Consider the following 23901-nt stretch of genomic DNA (forward strand, 5'->3'; position numbering starts at 1 on the left):
TTAGGTATTATTTGTTTTATTTTTAAGGCATATTTGGAGGTATTCTGCAAGGAAGAGAACATATTCTAAGACCTTAATTTTTACGTGCAACCATCATATATGCAAGGGAAGAATACTAATTCAATTCTGTTTTAGAGGTCATTTCATTCAGGCAACAGCTGGAAATTCTGCTATTTTAAAAAGGCTTTAACAATTAACAGTATATTAAAAAAAAAAAAAAAAACAAACACCAAATGCAAAGATTTTATTTTACCCAGCAACCAAAAGGAGTTGTTCTATCAAAAGGAGTCAAAAGAGACTTCTTTTGACCCTGACCACAGGTTCCATTTGTACTTCATTGTCCCAAATCTCTTGTCCTAAAAAGTCTTCACAGAGCGAACACCTTGGTAGCTTGTTCTGTCACCTCTATTGCACTTTGTCCCATAAATTGGGTCAATATACTTCCTATTCTCAGCCTTTTCTTCTGACTCCACAGGATGCTGGCATCACTCCAAACCTGCTGGGTCCCAATCCTGGTTTTATAGAAATTAAAAAAAAAAAAATCAATGAGAGAAAAAAAAATGTTTCTAGATAGCTCAGCTGACATAGCCACAGGCAGGACCTGGCTGGTGCAAGTCGGTATTATTCACATGACCAGTCAGACAGAGACTTTGTTATTTCACAGCACACCTTGCCGTCCACCTCTCTCAATTGTTGCAATCAGTGCTAGTGCTTCAGGGTGAAAACACATAAATAACAAATGTGGGCTAGTGCAGGTTCTGGCTGATGCTGGGAATACATACACAACAGCAGTACAGCCTGCCAGCATCTAAATAGACTAATCAATTCTTGAATTTTTTTTTTTGCCTTTTCTTTCTTTTTTTGTTTATACTTTGTCAGCTAATAGATCGTGACCCATGAAATTACCTCTTTGAAAAGGAGCTTGCTCTAGGTAATACTTTTCTTCCTGAAAAGAAAATCTACTGACTACGGCATCATTGGGTGAGAGCCCCTAGCATGGGTTACTGCAAGGCAAGAGACAAAAGGGTAGAGTTATCTAGAAAGTAAGAAGGAGAGACTCCTTACTTTGAAGTAGGTGGACTCTTTAAAGGATGTTGGAAGCTACCTTCCCATGCAGTAGCCTAGGGAGGCTATAGTGCATCCAAAGAACGTCATTCAGAATGGGAAAAATAAAAATACGAACCTATCCAACTTGGCATGAAAAACATAAATGGTTTTGAATAATTGAAAGCAAGCAGACTTTACCATATTGCAGCCAAAACTCAAAGCAGCATGCTGGCTCCTGCTACATAGAAAAGCAATCTAGGGCATTATCTCCTATGTCGTTCTTTCTCCTTTCCTTTAAAAAAACTCTAGCAAGAGGATTTGTGTTTTAAAGATCAATGCCAGATATGAGCACCATGAAGAATGAGTAGGCATATCTTAAAGTGTTGAAGAGGCAGGTTTTGACGAGAAAATAAACTTATTCATAATTTGAAATCCTGTCTTTCCTCTGTTTGTGCCAAGTAACAGGCTTTGTCATCCATTACAGAAGCACAGGATGTTTAAATGTTAAAGGAGCAAGAGGAAAAGGAGGTTGCTAGAGGCAATTCCATTTTTATAATCTGTTTTAAAAGTAAGAAGAGCTTCATTTTAATAACAGAATGAAATACCCGTTTTCGCCAAAAACAGTAGAATTTTATGGCTTTGTTTCACTATGCTAACCTCGCCCAAATCAGTTCTTATTTCCTACCACTGCACTGCAGCACAATCCAGACTTTGTACAAAATATAACATACATTTTCCTCATGCATGATGTCCAAATTAGAGTTACAATTTGACAGCAGTTTAAGTCATACAACCAAGTAGGTTTCCTTTCTAAACAGAAATTTTGTCAGCTTCACAAGGTAAGAGGAAAACTATAAAAACAATTTGTGAAGAAATAACAAGAGCTGATGGGTCGTCACTAGGACACAAATTGTTTGGAATAAAAGGTTAATTCCATCAACAGAAAAATTACAATCAGAGCAGAAATGGCTATAATCAAACAGAAGTAGGTAGTAGGGACAACACATACTGAAAAGTAATAGGAAACTGAATAGAAGTGGGACAACTGCAGATAAAGACCTGCTATTGAATAAGACCAGAGAAGAGAATGTATGACCAATAAATTCCAATTTGATTAAGAAAGTTATAAGCATCTGGGGAAGAGAAAGAAGATGGCTCTCTACTGATTGTGGGTGGGGCATTTGTTGATTGAGTAGCCTCTGAGCCTGTCAAGTTCTCTAGGCGAAACAAAACACTTCATCACACCTCCTTTTTCTCTCTTACGTGTCAAAATGCCATTCACTCCCACTTTCTATAGGTGCTTCCTCTACAAAGAGTGACAAGGCTCATGTCTGAAAGCTAAGCAGATGGAATCTAGGTGTAGAAAAGTCCATCACGAGCGGTAAAATAAACCAGGTTTTCTCCTTTGATGAACCACTTGTTTCATCTATTTACTGAAATGGAGTCACCTCTCAACACTTCCCCTAGAGCAGGAGGGTGCCCATCAGCCTGGGCCCAACACTGTCTAACAATGCAACTTGGGTCACTCCCTAAAGTGGGCAGCAAAGTGTCCCAGTGTAAGGTGGGGCCATATCTAAATCACTGAAGATGATATTTCAAACCTTACAGGCCTATCACACAATTGCACCCTAAGGATATGGCTGTTTCATAGGTTGATAAAGTTCAGCTAGCATCTATAATTAGCTCCATCACATCTAATTTTCACTTTCATTCCATGAGGAGAAGCCATCCAAGACTGAATTTCAGAAAGGAGAAAGATTATAAAGAAATTCATATTCATTGTGGCTTATTTTTATACTTTCAAAAGTTGAATTTACACAACTAATGGATCTAAAGGAGTTATCTTATTTGTTTTATAGGGTTTTTAAAATATTATGAGTTGGTTTCCTTTTTATATAAATAATGCCAACTGAAAGAAAAGAATATTTAGTATGAATTTAGAGATTTTTTTTTAGACTTGACATAGCAGAAAAGTCACAATCTATAAAAAAGAAATTTTACTGTAGGTTTTAGTTGTTGTTAATCTCATTATTCTCTTTATCATCAACTAATTTCATGAAGAATTTAGAAGAAGGTCTATTAAATGAGGTCATTATACTTCAGACTAGATCAGTTGGTTTCATAATATGATATTTGGAAAAATACTTTTAATTAACTAACTAATTAACTGGTCACTCCATGAAGCCTCAGGATTTCTGCCACTTACATAATTTTCTATGAACTCATTTTCTTATTCTAAAGCTTCAGTTCAGTTCAGTTCATTCGCTCAGTCGTGTCAGGCTCTTTGCGACCCCATGGACAGCAGCATGCCAGGCCTCCCTGACCATCACCAACTCCCAGAGTTTACTCAAACTCACGTCCATTGAGTCAGTGATACCATCCAACCATCTCATCCTTTGTCGTCCCCTTTTCCTCCCACCTTCAATCTTTCCCAGCATCAGGGTCTTTTCAAATGAGTCAGTTCTTTGCATCAGGTGGCCAAACTATTGGAGTTTCAGCTTCAGCATCAGTCCTTCCAATGAATATTCAGGACTTATCTTGTTTAGGATCGACTGGTTGGATCTCCTTGTAGTCCAAGGGACTCTCAAGAGTCTTCTACAACACCACAGTTCAAAAGCATCAATTCTTCGGCGCTCAGCTTTCTTTATAGTCCAACTATCACATTCATACATGACTATTGGGAAGACCATAGCCTTGGCTAGATGGACCTTTGTTGGCAAAGTAATGTCTCTGTTTTTTAATATGCTGTCTAGGTGGGTCATAACTTTTCTTCCAAGGAGCAAGTGTCTTTTAATTTCATGGCTGCAGTCACCATCTGCAGTGATTTTGGAGCCCCACAAAATAGAGTCTGTCACTGTTTCCATTGTTTCCCCATCTATTTGCCATGAAGTGATTGGACCAGATGCCATGACCTTAGTTTTCTGAATGCTGAGTTTTAAGCCAACTTTTTCACTCTCCTCTTTCACTTTCATCAAGAAGCTCTTTTCTTCTTCTAAAGCTTAAGCCCTTCCAATTTCAAACCTTTACGTAGTGAACCAAAGCTATAATGTTTGACTAGGTAGGTGGATTGACATTTCCATTTTTTACCAGTATTTCCATCAAAGGTAGTATACTGGTGTCAGGGATGATTAAAACACAGATATTACCTTTCCACACTGTCATTCCTCTGTGATTATTTGATTTCATGTGAGCTGTAAACCAGATAACAATGGATCTAAGATCAATATCAGTTTGTGTCTCAAATGTGCATTATGCTGTATATTTGTGTGACCTATCTAGGAACTTGAAGAGAAAAAAAGTGAGCATTCTGTGTGAATTCAGATGTGCAGACAAGATGGATTGAGATGTGCAAAAGATTTATTGGGGAAGAGAGAACATGATGCAGGTCTGACACCTGTGAAAGGAGAAAGATGAGGGAAGGTGATTGCACAGAAGGAATTCCCAACTGTGACAGAGTTTCAAAAGTTTCAGCAAGGTTGATGGGAACTCCTCAAGTCAAAGTTACTCATAAAAGCAGTCCTATATCTCACAGGAAGGGGCTGCCATAGTAAACTCACTCTGCTTAGTCATTGGCTGGGAGCAGCCCACCAGGAAGTACAGTCTCAAGGCAAACATCATGAGGGAGCCAGTGGGGCGGCTGCTAGCGTTGTCAGTCAATTATGCTCCAGCAATGAGGATTTGATGGGTATATTTTCATGGCCACCATAGTTAGTGTTACTTTGCAACATTCCATTTTAGCTCAAATAAGAGATTGGCTAAATCACTGTCTTCAATCCATTTAAAACATAAGTAATACCAAGGATGTATAATGGAGATTCATTTCTTTCATAAACTTTTAATAAGCACATACAATAAGCAGTTACTAAGCCAGTTGCCATGGATAGAAAAGTTATTAAAACACAATACCAACCTCAAGGAACCTGCACACACAGTTTTACATGACAGAAAACAATAAACAGCAGATGTGCATTGCATACTAAAAACAAATAAAATATATTCTATCATAACATGGGAATCCTTTAACATGCTTATGACATTCACCCAATGAAACATTTAATAAAACACTTGAATAAGAAGAAAAGAAAACAGTTATGTCAGCCATTTTCTAAAGCCAGGTAGTAATGCAAATGATACAATATAGAAAAATTAGTAGATTCATTTTTCAACTTAGAGCATTTCTATTAAAACAATTTAACATTCTGCAAATGATACAAAAATTTTTTTATAGTTAATGAGTTATTTTCTGTTAATTAGGTCTGCTTATAACAAATATGTGATCTCAGCTTTCTTTTTCCCTTAATTTTAACCATGTTTCTGAAAAGCTAGAAATCCCATGATTTCAAGTGATAATACTTCACACTTGTAAGAATGAGGATTATAAAAATTTATTCTTAAGGATGAAAGTCACCCCAAGAATTATTTATTGAATATCAATTCTTTGCCATATACTTATTGAGATATTACAGATATAGCAGTGAAGAAAACAGGTAAAATTCCTACCTTCATGAAGCTTACATTCCTGTTGGGGGGTGACAATAAAGAGACACAATAAACAAGATAAATAAACTATAATATGATAGAAATAACCCTGCTAAGGAGAACAAGAAAGCAGAAAAAGGGAGGGTAGAAATTTAGAGGTGTGAAGATGTAAGTACTAGAATTTTATACAGATGGAGCAAGAATGAAAACTTTATTGAATTACAGTAATAATAATTTTATTCATTTTTTTCCAACAAGCATTTTTGGTAGGTACCAGGTAATGTGAACCAGAAATGAATAAATCAGTATCACCACCCTCACATTGACCATTAAGTAGAGAGAGAATGTCAACAATCAGTAATTACATTCCAAAAAAGCTAACACATGAGCTAAAAATAAAATATCAAAGTGTCTTTATTTTCATATTTCTAAATAAACTGGTGATGAAAATGTTGATAGATTTCACCTTATAAACAAAAGCTGAAGCCTTCTGACTTCAAATAAACCAGTAATTGGCAAAGTGATGATGCTAGCAGTACAGTTTTTCAAATATCCCCCCAAAAAACTTTCCTAAATAATAAATCAGGAGTATTAAAGAAAACAAACAAAACTTTGGAGAATATCCTCTAAAAAATGAGCTACAAGGGATTCTCATGAACTTCAGGATAGGCATGACTGAGGCCCTTGCACCAACATCTGTGTGCCCTGCACAGTATAATAATCGTGCGATTGGAGAACTGAAGAGCGAAAGAGTGAGACCCACTTATACCACATGCCATGGGAACCAAATTTTACTCCAAAATAATCACAACCAAAATGAGACAACCCTACAGAAGCAGAGATGAAAGGATCTGGGAACAACCTAAACGTCCTTACAGGATACAAGATTCACAGAGAACAAATAGAGCTTATGAACGTGAGCAGACCAAACACAGCTTTGTCAAGGTAAGCCCTTGAGAAATACAGGACAAACACTCATTTTCAGAAGTGAAAAAGCTTCCTCTCAAGGAACACTATTGGAAATACATGCTAAAGTAAATGGAAGAGGAACCTTGAGGGTAAAAAAGAGAGTGAAGCTTCAGATAGAGGGTGGGGGCAACCCAAGGAGGAAGCTGGTCTTGAAAAGAAGTATAAAAAGGCAAAATTATGAGACTAAATCTGACAGATCTACATAGTTCAGAGTTGAAGAATGCAGTTGAAGACAGAAAATACTTCTGATGAACATACACCTATAAAAAACAGAAAAGCAGCTACAAAAAGCCCCCCCCCCTTTTTTCTTTTTACTATTTCACATAACAACCAAAAGAAATTCTCAACCCAAGCAGCTCTCCACAAGAACATCTTCCTAATAGCCTATGAAAATCCAAAATACTGAAATATGGGTGGGGGAGCTCACAGGCTATACAGTCTTTCACAGGCTATATAGTCTTTCAATCTGAAAAATAAATCGACATGACAACGAATGTACACACAGAAATGACACTTCATGGCTGCTGCTAAGTCACTTCATGGCTGGAGTATTTTAAAAGGCAAATAGTAAGAAACTCAAAATTGAATGACAGAGAAATATTACCCTAATGTTAGGCAGTAATTTTAAATTAAATGTACAAAGACTTGGGAAAATGCACCACAGCTTTAGGCTCTTTCAAATTATCATGAGACAGTTGTAAAATGTTTATTCTGCTAACCAATTTTATTAATATAGAATATTCCACAGTTCTCTATTTCATAAACAAAATATCCATTGGGGTATCCCTGAGAATGTCTCTGTGCCCTTCCTTAAAATATAAATCATCTCTACTCATTCTTTTACAAGAAGTTGTATTTTTACTTAAATAAGTAATAAACTATATTCTCTTTGCTAAAAACACAACAGGACAGGACAATACCTAGCATATGAAGCATAACATAAAGCCTCATTTGCCACCACACCAGACCCTATTCCTTTTCTCAGAGGAAATCAGAGGGTGAATCTTTCTATTCTACTTTCCACAAATTCATATAAATGCAAAATACACACATACAGATATATGTTTGCATATGGTACATATGAGAATGGTACATATGACTTATCTATATACTCATATATACATATGTATACATGTATACATATACACAACACACTCACACACATAGACAGGAAAATATATTTACACCAATCCAATGATATCTTCATGTAAAACTTCTGTCCATTTTCAAAGACTTCACTAATGTATATCCCATCAACAATGTTTGCTCACATTCTGGCCAAACATAGTTCTCATCAATTACTTCAAATTTGTCAACTTTATGAAAGAAAAGTGTCTTCAGTATTTTAATTTGCATTTAGAAGGGTATTCAGTTTCAAATGTTTATCATCCATTTGTGTACCTTCAACAATTGCCTGTTCATATCCATTATTCATTTTCCTGTTTGTCTTTTACTTTAGATTAATAGTAGCCCTTTATATTTATACTTATTTATCCATTATCTATTGATGTGTGGCCAACATTTTTTCCTTTTTATTATTTTCGAGATATTTTTAATAGAAAATTTAAATTTTGTATTAAAAAAGTGCCAGTCATTTTTAAGGCTTTTGTGTTTTGTGGTTTTTAATGAAGAAATTTTCTGTTATGTTAAAAAATAATTGAATTATCTTCTCTTATTATTTTATTGTTTATGTACGACATTATCTTTTCAACTTCTCGCATACAGTTTCTAGAGAAATACTATTTTTTCTGGATTTTTCCACTTGTTGCCACACAGTTTATCCGTTATTTTTAGATAGTGCTTTAATCACGTCAATATTGATAAATAAAACCATTCCAAATTCTAATTTTAAAAGGATGTATTCCATGTTTCACTAGATAAGATTTGCCAACGTTAAATGTATTTTATCGATTTTTTTTAGCTTTTAGTTTTAAGGGCAAAATAACTCTAAAAACAGTTCAGGGGCTAGCCCTGCGCGCTGGAGGGAAAGCGGGGTCGCAGCGCCTTTTCCCGGAAGCAGAAGGGCGGGAAGCAGCGCCAGGAAGGAGATGGTCCCCATGATCCTGAATTTAAGTCTGGACCAGCGCTACCGCTTGGGGCAGGTCTGGGGCCTTTCCGCAGTGGCTCACCAGAACAGGTGCCTCTCTGTGACCATGAAAGGTCGAGTGGACGGACACAGAAAAGCTGGAGAAGATGAGGGATCACGAACTAAAGGAAGAAACATTCCCCTCAGGCGTGGCTCTTACTCCCGAAAACTTACCAAACTCCCGCTAAATTAGCCTTCAGACGCCATGCAGATGGCACGTGAGATCCGGGACGCTCACGTAGCAAATTCAGGGCAGCACGCGCCAGGCTGGATAACTTGACCGGAATGGAGGTCAGCACCCGCGGGCTGTCCTCCCACCAGCGCTCCATCCGGGCGACAAACTCCGCACACACCTGCAGCCTTCTGCAACTGCCGCTTCTCGAGACTTCGACGGAGAGGCCGGCCTGTCCAGGCCGGTGTCTGGGGCAGGAGGCTGCCAGGTGGTGTCTGAGCGCTCAGGACCGGAAACAGAGACTCACATCTCTGGAGCTCACATTTCTGGAGCTCTCCAACCGCTTTGGAACGTCTGAAAAAAAGAGCTGTGACTCAAGGAGAAGCTTTACAGCATTGTGGGAAAGCAGCCGGTAGCAGCCGGCTTGTGCTTAGTCCTCGACACCTTCTGTAATTCCACACTTGCCCCTAGGAGCCGGCTGACCTTTTATGCGGAAAGGAAAAAGCTTTGGCAGACCAAGGGGTTTTCCCCAGCAGAGCCTCGGGTCTCCTCGCAACTGTCATGGGCAGGTGAGTGTTCCCGCTTAGGAACTGTCTTGCGCAGGTATGGATGAAGTCACTTGTTGCTTTCACAAGCAGCCAGAGTAGTGATGTAGCCAAGATCCTTTTTTTTGTTTGTTTGTTTGTTTGTTTCCGGCTTGATCCTGATCTTGAGCTAAATTTAGAATCGCCTACACAGGATGATCACATGGAGAAGGAGAGCAGATGAGTGGCTGGTGATGGTTGACCCATGTGTATCATCCAAGCCCTAATACTCAGTGAAGCTATAATTTAAAAAAAAGTTCAGAAATACTTTAAATCTTGTCATTAATTTTATTAATGATTTCATTCTATTTTCTTTAGTTTTATTTTATTATTTTCCTAGCATCTGAATTCATGTTAATTTCTTCTTTATATTCAGTTTTTCTTTTTTTTTTTTTTTTTTTTTTTTTTTTTTTTTTTATAAATTTATTTATTTTACTTGGGGGCTAATTACTTTACAATATTGTAATAGTTTTTGCCATACATTGACAAGAATCAGCCATGGGTTTACATGTGTTCCCCTTCCCGAACCCCCCACCCACCTCCCTCCCCCTCCCATCCCTCTGGATCATCCCACTGCCCCGGCCCCGAGCCCTTGTCACATGCATCGAACATGGAATGGTGCTCTGTTTCACATATGACAATACACATGTCTCAATGCCATTCTCCCAGAACGACCCACCCTCACCTTCTCCCTCAGAGTCCATAAAATTGTTCCATGCATCTGTGTCTCTCATTCTGTCCCGCATATAGGGTTATCGTTACCATCTTTCAGATTCCATATATATGCATTAGTATACTGTATTGTTGTTTTTCTTTCTGGCTTACTTCACTCTGTATAATGGGCTCCAGTTTCATCCATCTCAGTAGAACCGGTTCAAATGTATTTTTTTTAATGGCTGAGTAATATTCCATTGTGTATATGTACCACAGCTTCCTTATCCATTCATCTGCTGATGGACATCTAGGTTGCTTCCATGTCCTGGCTATTGTAAACAGTGCTGCGATGAACATTGGGGTACACGCGTCTCTTTCAATTCTGGTTTCCTCGGTGTATATGCCCAGCAGTGGGATTGCTGGGTCATATGGCAGTTCTATTCCCAGTTTTTTAAGGAGTTTTTCTTATTTTTAAACATATTTTTTATTTAAATGGTATATTTAAAACTTTATCTTTCTTCTGAATAGATTTTGAGCTATTTTGATATCAAAATAATCCTGCCAGTGGCATCTGTGTTTTGATATTTGCACACAGTCTGAGAGTTGCCTATTAATAGAAAATTTCAAAGTATTTAAATATATTTTCATGATTAATATGTCTGGTCTTTTTTAATCTAGTTTTATACTTTAATTTTATACTTTAGATTTATTGCACTTCCTTTATATTATGCTTTATTTAACTTTTCCTTTTTATTTTAAAGGTAAACATCCTGGTTTTGTTTTATAACTGTTAAGCTTACATTTTAGAAATATTAGACTTAAAATGTCTTTATTTATGAATATTAATGATTTGAAGGCCTATCCTAACCTCCCCTATGGAGAAGGAGAAAATTACCAAACCATTTTATTCCATTTCTACCCTTCTATTCTTTAAAATTTTTGTTATAATCTGTATTTAAACCTTGATTATCATTTTTAAGCTATTTTATTACTAGAACTTTGATATAATCTTGCAGTTTTCTATCATTTTTTCTGAACATCACAAATTCATCGTTAAAATGTTAATTTAATTGTGGGCCACTTGACTTAAACAGGACTTTAAATTCCTTGATAGTTGTTTTCAGAATAGAATGAATGCTGGCTTTTTAGTCTTTCCCTTTACTTTTCCCAATATAAATGAAAACTCAAATGGGTTCAGATCTCTTTCATCACAGCCCTTTCCTTTAAAATTCCTCATAACAAACTTTTCAACCTGGTGTGTCAAGAACGGGTTTAGGAATGGTAACAGGGCAGGAATCCACTCAACCTGAAGGTGGCTGAGCAAACACTTAGGCAGTTGGGACACCACGCTAGTCACCTGACTGCAAATGGCCCTGAGCACTGAGCAGGTGACATTTCATTCTTCTAGTGCCATGTTGCAAAAATGTTGGAAAATTCTACTGTAGGTCTTGCACGGTTGTTTTCTTTATAGTTTTGGAGAAGTTTGAAACCCAAGTAGTTTTTCTTTCATTCTGTTTAATTTTTTTCTTCATCCTAGATGCTCGCAGTTTCTTTGTTATTGTTAAGTGCCCTGACTTTATCAAAGTGTGTTTATATTCAGTTACTTGTAGTTTGAATTTGACAACTTATGGGCCATTTGAGTTTACATAGTAAGTTTATTCTTCAGTTTGAGTGCTTTCTCTCATAATAGTTTTACATATTTCTCTTAGGTCATTTGTCCGGGTTCTTCTTTGGAAAAGAACAAGTTTCCATACTTTTTTATCTTTTGTGCTTATCATTTTTCCATTTGTCGTTTGCACCTCTTTTTGCTTTCCCCTGCCTAAAATGCACCACCTTAAGTTAATCTTTTAGATAATTCTTGATCTTCTGCCACGTGGGTCCTATTCTTTACCTTGTCTACAATAGGTAAAACATTTATTTCCGCTTTTTAATAAATTTTATAACATTTTAATTTATTTTACTTAATCTTTATATTGCTTTATATTTCTTGGTCCACACATTTATTTTTCATCCCTATCACCTTATGTCATCTCTTTTTTATATTGTCATACATAAATGCAATGTTTTATAACATTTGCTTGGTTTTAAAGTTTTATATTGACTAAACTGTAACAAATACATATTTATTTATTATGTATGTATTATTTATTCTTTCTTTTCATTACCAAATCTCTTCATAGGCATAAAGTGACTTTATTTGGTTTTTCCTTCATATTTGCCAGAATGGTGATATTTCTAGACAGGCATCTATTTTTTGGCAAAACAGAGAACTGTATGATTTGGGGAACTCTCATTCTTCGATTGAACACCAGTGATTTCCTCTCATTTGATCTAAAGTTGGACAGTTAGTTGATTGGTTGTTTTCTGTTATCTGAAAGCCTGAAGGATACAGACAAAGAATTATGGCCAGTGGGAAAACTGTCTTTCAGTGTTTCTATAAATAGAAAAGATAAAAATATCTTATACTGCACATCAGATCCAGCATCTTAATGTTATTACCAACTGCCTCAAGAAAGAATTTCTGTTTCTAAAAAGGCAAAAAGAGAAGAAACCTGTCAAAATCTGCTCACCCTCTATCTTTACCCTCCACCTAAGCTTAGGCCTTCTGGCATATATACACTCAATTCCACCTGGTTGCCATCAATCTCACCACAAAAGAGCCCTGAAGGTTTCGGCAGTTGCCTTTTCCTTTCCAAAGTAAAAACTCTAGAGCACATATTTAAGTTTGTATATAATTAATTCCATGTTTTTTTTTTTCTACTCAGGTAAACTGCTCCTCAGACTCATATGAGGGATACCTTTAGAATAAAGGTCAAACCTTGTTTTCTGTCTCCATTGTACCCAAACATTGCTCAACAGATAACTGTTGAGTATTTGTTTGCTTCCTTACTCTCATGGCTGACAGGTTGATCAGAGAAGCTCCTATTACTACCAGCAGTCTGGTGTATGGGATTCTCATTTCAAATGTAGATGCATACTGCTGATTTTAAGGAGTCCTGAAGCTTAGAACCTTTGTTGATTATATTTCAATACACTAGTAAAAGAAAGAACATGGAACTCATATCTCAGTACACATCCCATTGCTTTATTCTGTCTGATCTGCTGTATTTCATTTTACCTCCTTCAAGCTGATGAAAAGATAAGTGACCAATAAGAAATCTGTAGATACAGTTGTAACATTACTTTAGAAAGAAAGCTAAGTATGTGTACTAGGTCAGAAGTGAGGTCTGTTCAGAGCCAGGACCTTTCCTGGTGGGCTATTTATTTGGTCAATGAAAATCTAGTCCAGTGCTGGCTTATATAACTTTGGGCAATGATAGACATGTTTTATATCTTCAAATATGATACAGTAGCCATTGGCCACAAGTGGCTGTTGAGCCCTTGGAATATGCCAGAATGACTGAGAAACTGTATTTTTAATTTTATTTTAATTAGCCACATGCATTGAACAGCAAACACCTGGGCAAATCCTTGTTTTTAGTAGACTTGCCTCTCATAAAATCCAATCCTCCAACAACCCCCAGTTTATTTCAAGGAGACTTGAAGCAAGCTATTAACTTTCTCACAGTTTTGTGGGTTTTGTTTGTTTTTGGTTTTTTGTTCATTTGTTTAGATAGATAGATCACTCTAGACTTTAAAAGACCAAGTGCGTTGGATCCAGAAGGTTGAAGGAAGGAAGTGTCAGCCTGTTTCCTCCAGGAATTCTCAGCCTTGCCTCCCGGCTACACCACAATTCATGGTCAAGTATGAGCTAGTAGGCTGATTTGAGGACACTGTAAGTTTGACAAAGACTTTAGGGAGAAACTGGGCTCCTTTATCTTCACATTGTCTTTTATTCCCTCAAGTCCCTTCCATTCGTGGAAAAATTCTAAAGAGTTAGCCATCAAGTGATTTCAGTAGTCTTCATCATCCCTCCCCCACAACTAGCAAGATCTGCTCTCATAAAAACAAACACCTAAACTTCAAGCTGTTTGTTAAATGTGTGAGCTTTGCAGTTGCAGATATTCAGTTTCTAATCTTATTGTGTCTCTAAATACTGCATTTTCAGTGCTCCTTATCATATTCTCCTTTTGAGTTAAAAAATTGTTCTACCTAATGACCTATTTTATGCAGAGCATGTGGTTAAAATTAAAATAATACTGTTCATTCCACATACAAAATATTTTTCACCTGGGGACAAACATTGATTATTCCCAGAGAACGCTGCTGCACAGTAGTTATTACTTTACCATTTTGCAGATGAAGAGGGAGAAGAGGAAATGAGTAGTGACTAAAAAGGAGAATATCTGTATCTGGAGCCCTAGCTGGAATCAAAGTTGGACTTTTAAGGTCTGTGATTTTTCATTTCAACCTCAGACCTGTCCTCACTCTATTTAAAATTATAACTATAATTCACTCTCTATTAACTGTGAGTATATTTTATATGACAAACAGCCTTCCAAAAGAAGAAAAGAAGAAGGAAGGGAGGAGAAGGAAGGGAGGGAGGAAGAAGGAAAGAAAGAAACTTATAAGACATGATGAATAGCCACAATGTGCTATTAATTCCATCAAATATTTTGTTGACTCGTTCCATAGGAAGAACTCAGAAATAAATATGTATGGAACAAGGGGTATTGCTACTTCCTCCACCCTGGTTTAGTCACCTGGAAAATACCATGAAACCACACATCACTTGGTTTATAAATCATCCACACACAGAGATTAGCCTCTGCTCCCAAATCTATTGCCTGTATCACCTGCCTGATCACTATAAAGATAACTATACCTAATGGTGTGTGGATGGATGTGTGTGCGTGTGTAACTATTTCAAGAATCTTTACATTCATACAAAAGAGAGGAAGTTGTTTCTCTTTTGAGAACCATCTTTGAAGATGTTATTCCAGAGGAGAGTCACGGATATAAATATCCTGTCCATACAGTTTCAGCTATCCCAAAGCCTTTTCTTCTTAAATACATTTTCTTCTTTAATATGTCTCAGAAATCCCTTCTCTCTGTTATCATGCCTAAAATTCTGCCAAATGGAATTACATTTTAGTTAACAGTAATTCTCTTTTAAAACCCAAATATCTTTGAGAATATTATAGATCTGTCCCTCTACTGACACCCCAACGAGCTTTGTTAAAGAAATTAATTTGTGAGGGCTGCAGAACAATTATGTGCACTAGAGCAAGCATGGATAAGCATGCAAAATGTAGACTAGTGGTCCTCATACTTTTTAAAAAACTTTTTATTTTATATTGGAGCACAGCCAGTTAACAATGTTGTGATAGTTCAGGTGGACAACAAAGGACTCAGTCATAAATACACATATTGCACTCTCCCCCAAATCCCCTCCCATCCAGGCTGCCACAAAACATTGATCAGAATTCCCCATGCTGTATAGTAGGTCCTTGTTGGTTTTCCATTTTAAATATAGCAGTGTGTACATATTGATTCCAAACTCCCTAACTATCCCCCCACCTTTCCCCAGGTGACCATAAGTTCATTCTCTAAGTCTGTGAGTCTGGTTCTGTTTTGTAAATCAGTTCATTTGTACCACTTCTTTTTTAGATTCCACACAGAAGGGATATCATATTTTTCTTTCTCTGACTTACTTAACTCAGTCTGACAATCTCTAGGTCCATCCATGTTGCCAGAAATGGAATTATTTTTCATACTTCAGAATGTGTAACATCAAATTCTAGACTTGGGGAAAATGCAGAATTTTTGACTCCACCTCAGAGATTCTAAATTGGTAAGTTTGAGGTGTGTACAGGGATTTGCATTCAAGCAAGTGTCTCTAGGTGATGCTAATGCGTGTTATTTGGGTCTGGGAAATGGTATGCCCTGCAGGTGTGCACCTTACATGAGGTTCTGCATTTCTCCCATTTTCATAAGGGTGTAGGTGATTTGAATACACAGACCATAGGGGAACCCGAGGAAAGGGCTGGAATGGAGGGGGAGATGAATATTTGAAAATGACTCGGTGCCATTTCAAAATTTCATCAAAGGTTGGCTTTGCATCCAGGAGAGCAGCAACCTCCCATTTTCTTCCTCCTCTTCTTTCTTCTCCTGCTCTACTTCCACAAAACTCACTGCTGCCACAGTCTAGAATCTGTCTTGCCCAGATTGATAGTCTATAAACAAAATAGTTTTTTCTGTTACCTTGGGAATCTGTTGATCATTTTAACATTACTTCAATAAGAAAATTTGTAAAGTATAAGCAATCCAACACACCCCTTCCTAAAAAATAGAAACTTAAATGCATACTAAAAAGGAAATCAGATGGACAAAATGCCAAGAAAAAAATGAAGCAACTCTTCTTTGTTAAGAACCGCATGTAAATTGATTACATGCATGCTCAGTCACTCAGTCATGTCTGACTCTCTGCACCCCCATGGACTGGAGCCCACCAGGCTCTTCTGTCCATGGGATTCTCCAGGCAAGAATACCGGAGTGGGTTGTCTCCTCCAGAGAATCTTCCTGACCCAGGGATGGAAACCCTATCTCCTGTGTCTCCTGCACTGGCAGATGGATTTTTTTACCACTGAGCCACCCAGGAGGGCCCCCCAAAACTGATTATATTGCCTATCAAAAAACTGCAGTTATTAGGAGTATAGGAGAGGATTATTGCCACACTCTGGGGTTTCCAAAGTCTTTGTAGCTGTTCCTTAGAATATTTCAATTAAAGTGCTCTAAATTTTTTAAATGTAATATAAATTCACAATCAGATAAGTACAAGAGAATATTCTGAGGCCGTTTAGCAATGATTTTGGACTATTCATCTGCTTCTTTCCATTAGGACAGTCAAACTGTTGCATCTTTATTCTTTTGTTATATAAAATATGGAACGCAGGCTTACAGTATCACCCAGGAACTTGTTAGAAATGAAGAATTACAGTCCCCACCTCATATCAGCTGAATTCATACATACATTTCAGCAAGAGTTTTAGTGCCTTATATGCACATCAACATTTGAGAAGCCCTGTGTTATTTCACAGCGTGACTTATCTCTGAAGGAACTCAGAGCCTGTGTGTATGGATTCTCTCCAATGTTGGTGATATTGATTATCTTGAGTCTGGGTCTGAAATATTCAGACATTATGACTTTAGAATTGATTTTTAGAAATAAATCCATTTTTATGAATGCAGATTTCTACCAAAAAATTAAATTATTGACATTTTAATTCCTACTAAGGAGTCTAAACAAGGCGAGGTTCCTCAGTTTGGAAGTTGACCAATAGGTAGAGATAATGGCAGTCTCTCTTTTCTTTGTAAATATTATTTATTTATTTGGCCGTGTTAGGCCTTAGTTACGGCACTTGGGATCTTTTGTCGTGGCACGCCGGCTTCTCTCTGGCTGCGGCACGTGAGCTCGAGTGGGGACCCAGTAGTTGCCGTGCTCAGGCTTAGTTGCCTCAGCCATGTGGGATCTTGTCCCCAGACCAGGAATTGAACCTGCTTCCCCTGCATTGGAAGGCAGATTCTTAATCACTCAGCTGCCAGGGAAGTCCCCCAGAGTCTCTTTGAATATAGAGCAGGACCAAGAATCTTACTAACTAGGATTTTTTTAAACACATGTTAAAAAACACAACAATACTGTAAAATAAATGCTTTTTCCACCCTTACCCATCTATCTCATGGCTGGGCACTTTCAATCAAAATGTAGAAGAGAAAACTGTTACTTTGAGAATCCATAAAGTCCTCTACATGTCTTTGGTTATGAAATCCAGAAAGAAAGAAAGTGTAGTTGCTCAGTCATGTCCAACTCTTTGCGGTCAGACTGTAGCCCCAGCAGGCTCCTCTGTCGATGGAATTCTCCAGGCAAGAATACTGGAGTAGGTAGGCATTCCCTTCTCCAGGGGATCTTCCCAACCCAGGGATCAAACCCGGGTCTCCTGCATTGCAGACATATTTTTTACTGTCTGAGCCACCGGGGAAGCCCCAGAAGCAGAATTTAATTCCTTACTTCATGACCCTCCACCTCAAACATCTTAAATCCTCAATAAAAGACATCAACAAAGTTTGATGTCACACAATAAAGTGGAGGGAAAAAAAGAAATGGATAAAAGAGGTCATTCATAAGTGACATTTTAAAATTTGTCTTTTTAGTTTATAAACTATTTATTTTGCTTGGTCATTAGCTCCTAGAAAGTAGGCTCCAGATCCTGAAACCTATATAGTTGGTTTTGCTAGTGAATTAATCCTATTATCAGCTGTGTTAAGTAATTATTGTGCCCTGGGTCAAGGACAGAGTTTCTGTCCTTTGAGGACTCTTTCTCCTACATAATTCCTTAACAGTTACTGCAGCCCATACCCAAGCCAACTAGCGTGGAAATATATGCATAAATGTTAAAAGCAAGTTGCAACAGAGTAGGTAGATGAACACAAAGTCATCAGCATAGTTAAATAATTAAAAGTACGTCCCTTTAATGAATTCATGATGCATGGAATGAAAAAACTTTTTATTCACCATAATAAAACACTATACAATTTTGATGACCTAAGTTTTGCTCACTTAAATTATTTTATCTTAAACTAACTTTGATTTCTTGATTTCTTATTGCTAACTTAGAATCATTTCAATTTATGATGGTCTTTATGACAATTTTTCTCATCATTTTTACAAAGTTTCATCCATTTCAACACTCCCTTTTCCAACGTTTTGATGTTTCGTAATCAATTACAAGGGCTTTCCTGGTGGCTCAGTGGTAAAGATCCACCTGCCAATGCAGGAGACGAGGGTTCAATCCCTGGGTCAGGAAGATGCCCTGGAGAAGGAAATGGCAACCTGCTCCAGTATTCTTGCCTGGGAAATCCCATGGACAGAGGAGCCTGGCGGGCTATAGTCCATGGAGTCACAAAGAGTTGGACATGCCTGAGCACCCACGCAGGCACTAATCAATTACAATATTGTAGGTAATCAGCTTCTCAAGGACAGAGCTTGGCCGTATCATTAGCGTGGAAATGCTGCTACATCTCTTCGACAGAAAAAAGTCACAATTTAATTAAAATTAATTAATCTTTAATGAGTATGTATACTCTCTTATATGAATAGAATAAAGGGAGACCGATATTTGTGATTTAGCTTATATAATTCAAAATATTCATTTGTGCTGTTTATAATTATATATATTTGCTGTTACTAATAGATAGAGGGTACAGGTAGCTAGATACAAAATTTAAACAGAAAGAAATATAGCTTGAATTTATATGATTTTGCCTTTATTAGCAGTTGGTAGCTTACCTACCTTTTTAAATACACAAGCAGGCCTATACAACCATATGCAGTGCTCGTAGAGTTTCTCAATGTCTCTCATGTAGCTTAATGCTATCAAAGTACTCCACTGATAATGAAACTCAAGGCTCAAAGGACAGTAAGAATATTATTCCATATAATGTATTATGCATCAATAGTTTTAGCTGGGCAAATCCTACCAGCCTCTCAGACCACCACAACAGAGCTAATGCTAATGAAAAGAATATTAACTGATTCAAGAAATGGGAAAGTGAATGGGAAAAGAAGAAAGGGAGACCAAAGGGAGTAAAAATATAGCAGTGAAAACACAGACTCTTCTTTCTGGCCTTTTTTTCCCCTTCTAGTCATCTTTGTCTGTCTGCCTTTTGTTCCACAAATCTGCTCTGTGAATTCTCCCCTATTGTCCCTCCCTCTCCATTCCCCGAGCCTTCTTTTGCCTCCACCCGTCTTTCAATTATTCTGTTTTGTTGTTTATTTGTCATCAAGTTCAATTCAAGGTCAAAGTTAAATACACACTTGTTGCCACTCAGCTCCAGATATTTACTTATCAAATGAACGCTTCTAATTCAAACCAACCCATTATTATGATCGCACACTAATTGTAACCCTAATTAATATGTGTATGTCATGGTCCATGACATTACCTCCACCTGAGAAATATCGTGTATTTTTTTCTGCATAGAAAAACTGCTCTGTCACAAACAGCAAATTTTATAGAAAATTTTCTGAAGTCCCTTTGCCCTATAATAGTGCCTGTTGTCATTTTCAAGAAAGATAAATTGGATCTATTACCAGGAAATAGTTGCTATTGCCAGTTTTTTTAACACCAAAACTGTACCCTGATCTTTAAAATCCCTTTCTATTGATCTCTCTCATATCAGATTGTATTAGAAAGATGAATTTTAGACAGTTTAAGATCCTTTCTCATCATTGCATAAGAAATGAAACAGACAGTTTCTACTGATGTTTACACAAAGATATGTGCTTCTTTTCTGAGGTTCTTGTTTTTATTGTTGTTCAGGCACTAAGTCGTGTCTGACTCTGCAACCGCATGGACTGCAGCATGCAAGACTTCCCTGCCCTTCACTATCTTCCAGAGTTTGCTCAGATTCATGTCCATTGAGCTACTTAACCATTTCATCTTCTGCCTCCCTCTTCTCTTTTTGCCTTCAATCTTTCCCAGCATCAAGGTCTTTTCCAATGAGTCGGCTCTTCATATCAGCTGGCCAAAGTATCAGAGCTTGAGCTTCAGCATGAGTCCTTCCAGTGAATATTCAGGGCTTATTTCCTTTATGGTTGACTGGTTTGATCTCCTTGCAGTCCAAGGGACTTTCAAGAGTCTTCTCCAGCACCATAATTCTAAGGTATTAATTCTTCAGCGCTGAGCCTTCTTTATGGTCCAACTCTCACATCCATACATGACTACTGAAAAACCATAGCTTTCATTTCTTGGGCACTATATGAAAGAATAACACACCCTTAATATCAGGCAGATTACACAAATTTGCATGAGTATTTTGAAAAGATGACTTAAAAAAATGTTTAAAGTAGCACAGAGAGAAGTTTTTTCCACCTCATTATTTTCCAAACAGCAAGGATTACTAGCACTGCAAAACTTTCTCCATTGAGCTTAAATATCTTCATACTCCAGTGTTTTAACATGTGGATTTTTAAATTCTAAAGAAGGATTTGCCCCCAAATAACTTAATTAAACTAACCCAGACTTTCCTGATGGTGCAGTACTTAAGAATTTGCCTGCTAATGCAGGGGGCATGCATTCTATTCCTGATCTGGAAAGATCCCATGTGCACAGAACAAGTAAGCCTGTGAATCTCCACTGCTGAGCCTGTGCTTTGAAGCCCTGGAGCCACAAATACTGAGCTGTTGTACTCCAACTGTTGAAGCCCGTGTACTCTAGAGCCTGTGCTCCGCAACAAGCCCCAACGCCACAATGGAGAGTAGCCCCTGCTCACTGCAACTAAACAAAGACAGAGCAAAGCAAGGAAGACCTAGCGCAGCCGAAATAAAAATAAATAATTCCCTGGTGGCTCAGCTGGTAAAGAACTCACCTGCCAGCGCAGGAGATTTACAAGAGACGTGGGTTCAGTCCCTGGGTCAGGAAGATCTCTTGAAGAAGGAAATGGTAACCCACTCCAATATTCTTACCTGGAAAATCTCATAGACAAAGGATCCTGGTGGGCTATAGTCCATGAGTGACTGTCTGACTATTTAAACCAGAACCCTTAAATCACAGCCATGTATTCTGAGGGTCCCTTTTTGCATCCCACCTCTTTGAATTACAGTCTCTACTTACATTGAATTTCATCATCAGGCACATGTCACAGCAGGTGTGTGTGATGTCTGCTCATCTTTTTTATAGTTGCTGCTCACATAAAGATAGTTCCACTTATGAAAAATTGTGCAGGAGAATATCAGTTCAAAATTTGGAGAACATCAGTCCAAATTTTGTAGAACATCGAACTTTAAAATGTGCAACAAGAATGCTATGGAAATTTTGTAATGTAAATTTGGTAGGTGGTATGGAGACGTGTTATTGTATTATGTTTTATCTTTGGAAAAAGCCTTAACATTTTAGGCAAATTGACCCCAAATGAAACAATACCACATAATAGATAGACAATAAATGGTAGATAAATAAATATTTAGAAAGATAGATGATACATAGGATAGATGTGTGTGTATATATATATATATATATATATGTACATAGAATTTGCATATGTATGAATTTAAATGTGAATGGAAAAGGAATTGAGAAGACAAGCTTCTTACTCCTTCAGCTCCCTGGCTAGAGACTTCACTTGCCTTCCTAACACTCTGACTCCTGATAACATCTTGCCCACCTTCCCCTACCCCTCTGTCACCTCTGATCCAAGAAATTGAATGCTGCAACACAATAATGTGCTTCAAGCAGTCTCTGTCACACAAGTAACATTACTATGATCATGAAAAAAAAAAGTCATCAATAAAAGAACTATTTACCTCCCTTCTGTTACTGCCTTTCAAAGGCATTTACACTTTTTATTATTAAAAAAAAAAGTATTTGACCTCACCTATTTGTTTTAGAGAGAGTACAATTCAATACACAGTTGAAAAACTTTTGCAAGCTAGACCTGAAATTATACACTGAGTTGAAATTATGTTTGAAATAGGTTCCTTTATATAGTGTAGAACAAATGGTTTCCAGATGAGAGTCAAAACTCAAAAATAGAGCCTAGAATTCAGAACTGTTCCATTGGATTATGGAATCTGTAGGCTAAGGCAAAGTGAAGGCTCAGAATCTGCCAAAAGTCTATATTTTTGGTCTCTTGGCTCCTTGGAGAATGTTTATCATGGATGCTATAGAATTTCTGTCAATTCCTAAAACAACCATAGTCTACTTTCGGAGACCTAAATAAATAGGAAACACAGCTTTTTTTTCATGAAGCATAGCATCAAGTTCAAAAGGAAAGTTTGGGTCTAAATCCATTAGTTGGAACACTACAGGGCAGATCCAAGCAAATCATCTGTATTGTCTCTGTGTTCCTATTCCTTTCCATTTTTTTGGACCTTTTTGTTGTATTACCAGATGCAGTGTCTCCTGCCTTAGGAAAAGGAAATATGAAAAGAGTACATGTGCTTCATTCTTTCACAGAATGCTTTTCTCTTTTGAAACCAAAAAATATTCAGAATCATAAAATAATTTGAGATTTACATTTTTTATGACAAATCCATCCCTCTTTAGCACAGTGAATGCAAGCTGCAGCTTACTGATATAGTAACAATGTAACAGAAAAGAGAAAAACCAGAATTTTGATCTGGGAGAATTGGGGTTGAATTCTAATTCCAATGCTTACTAAGTAAGATCTCCCTCAGTTTCAATTTTCCCCTCTCTAAAATGGGAGTAATACCTAGCTTTCAAGGATGTTGGGAGGATCAGAGATAATGTGTATAAGTTGATAACACAGTTTTTGACACTTAATAGATGGTCAGTACTTCATTACATTGCTGATATTCTAGGAAAAAGTAGAATTCACATGCCTGCCCTCAGATTTAGTCAACAGTACCTCCTTGTTTATATCCAAGAGCATCACAGGTATGATTTGTCATTGTTCTTCCTCTAAGAAGAAGCCAGGTTACACTGGATTTAGGTGTGAATTGGAACTTGGTGGTCACAATTCTGAAATAAATGGAAACTTTGTATGTGGGTCGAGAAGCAACAGTTAGAACTTTACATGGAACAACTGACTGGTTCAAAATTGGGAAAGGAGTATGACAAAGCTGTATGTTGTCACCCTGCTTATTGAACTTGTATGTAGAGTGCATCATGTGAAATGCCAGGCTGGATGAAGCCCAAGCTGGAATCATGATTGCCAGAAGAAATATCAACTTCAGATATGCAGATGACACCACCCTTATGGCAGAAGGTGAAAAGGAACTAAAGAGCCTCTTGATGAGGGTGAAAGAGGAGAGTGAATAAGCTGGCTTAAAACTCAGCATCCAGAAAACTAAGATCATGGCATCAGGTCCCATCACTTCATGGCAAATAGATGAGGGGAAGTGGAAGCAGGGACAGATTTTATTTCCTTGGGCTGCAAAATCACTACGGATGATGACTGCAGCCATGAAATTAAAAGACGTGCTCATTAGGAGGAAAACTATGACAAGCCTG

General features: G+C 37.4%; 1 protein-coding gene and 1 long non-coding RNA gene across 2 annotated transcripts in view; one reads left to right on the forward strand and one right to left on the reverse strand.

The window, feature by feature from the left end:
• Positions 1 to 229: 229 nt before the first annotated feature.
• LOC145534851 (uncharacterized) lies at positions 230 to 9316 on the reverse strand. The gene is made up of 2 exons (XR_014075020.1): positions 8756 to 9316; positions 230 to 512 (listed from the first exon to the last, which is right to left on the reverse strand). It is a non-coding gene; the product is annotated as an uncharacterized LOC145534851 (long non-coding RNA).
• Positions 8963 to 23901, forward strand: part of CDH2 (cadherin 2) — a 394092-nt gene continuing 379153 nt past the window's right edge. Inside the window, exon 1 of the mRNA XM_081563143.1 lies at positions 8963 to 9322. The gene's annotated coding sequence lies outside the window, so the exon portion shown is untranslated. The remainder of the gene's footprint in view (positions 9323 to 23901) is intronic.

This window comes from Giraffa tippelskirchi, chromosome 14, assembly GCF_054371585.1.
Source record: "Giraffa tippelskirchi isolate mGirTip1 chromosome 14, T2T-mGirTip1v1.2.pri, whole genome shotgun sequence".
NCBI classification, from domain to species: Eukaryota; Metazoa; Chordata; class Mammalia; order Artiodactyla; family Giraffidae; genus Giraffa; species Giraffa tippelskirchi.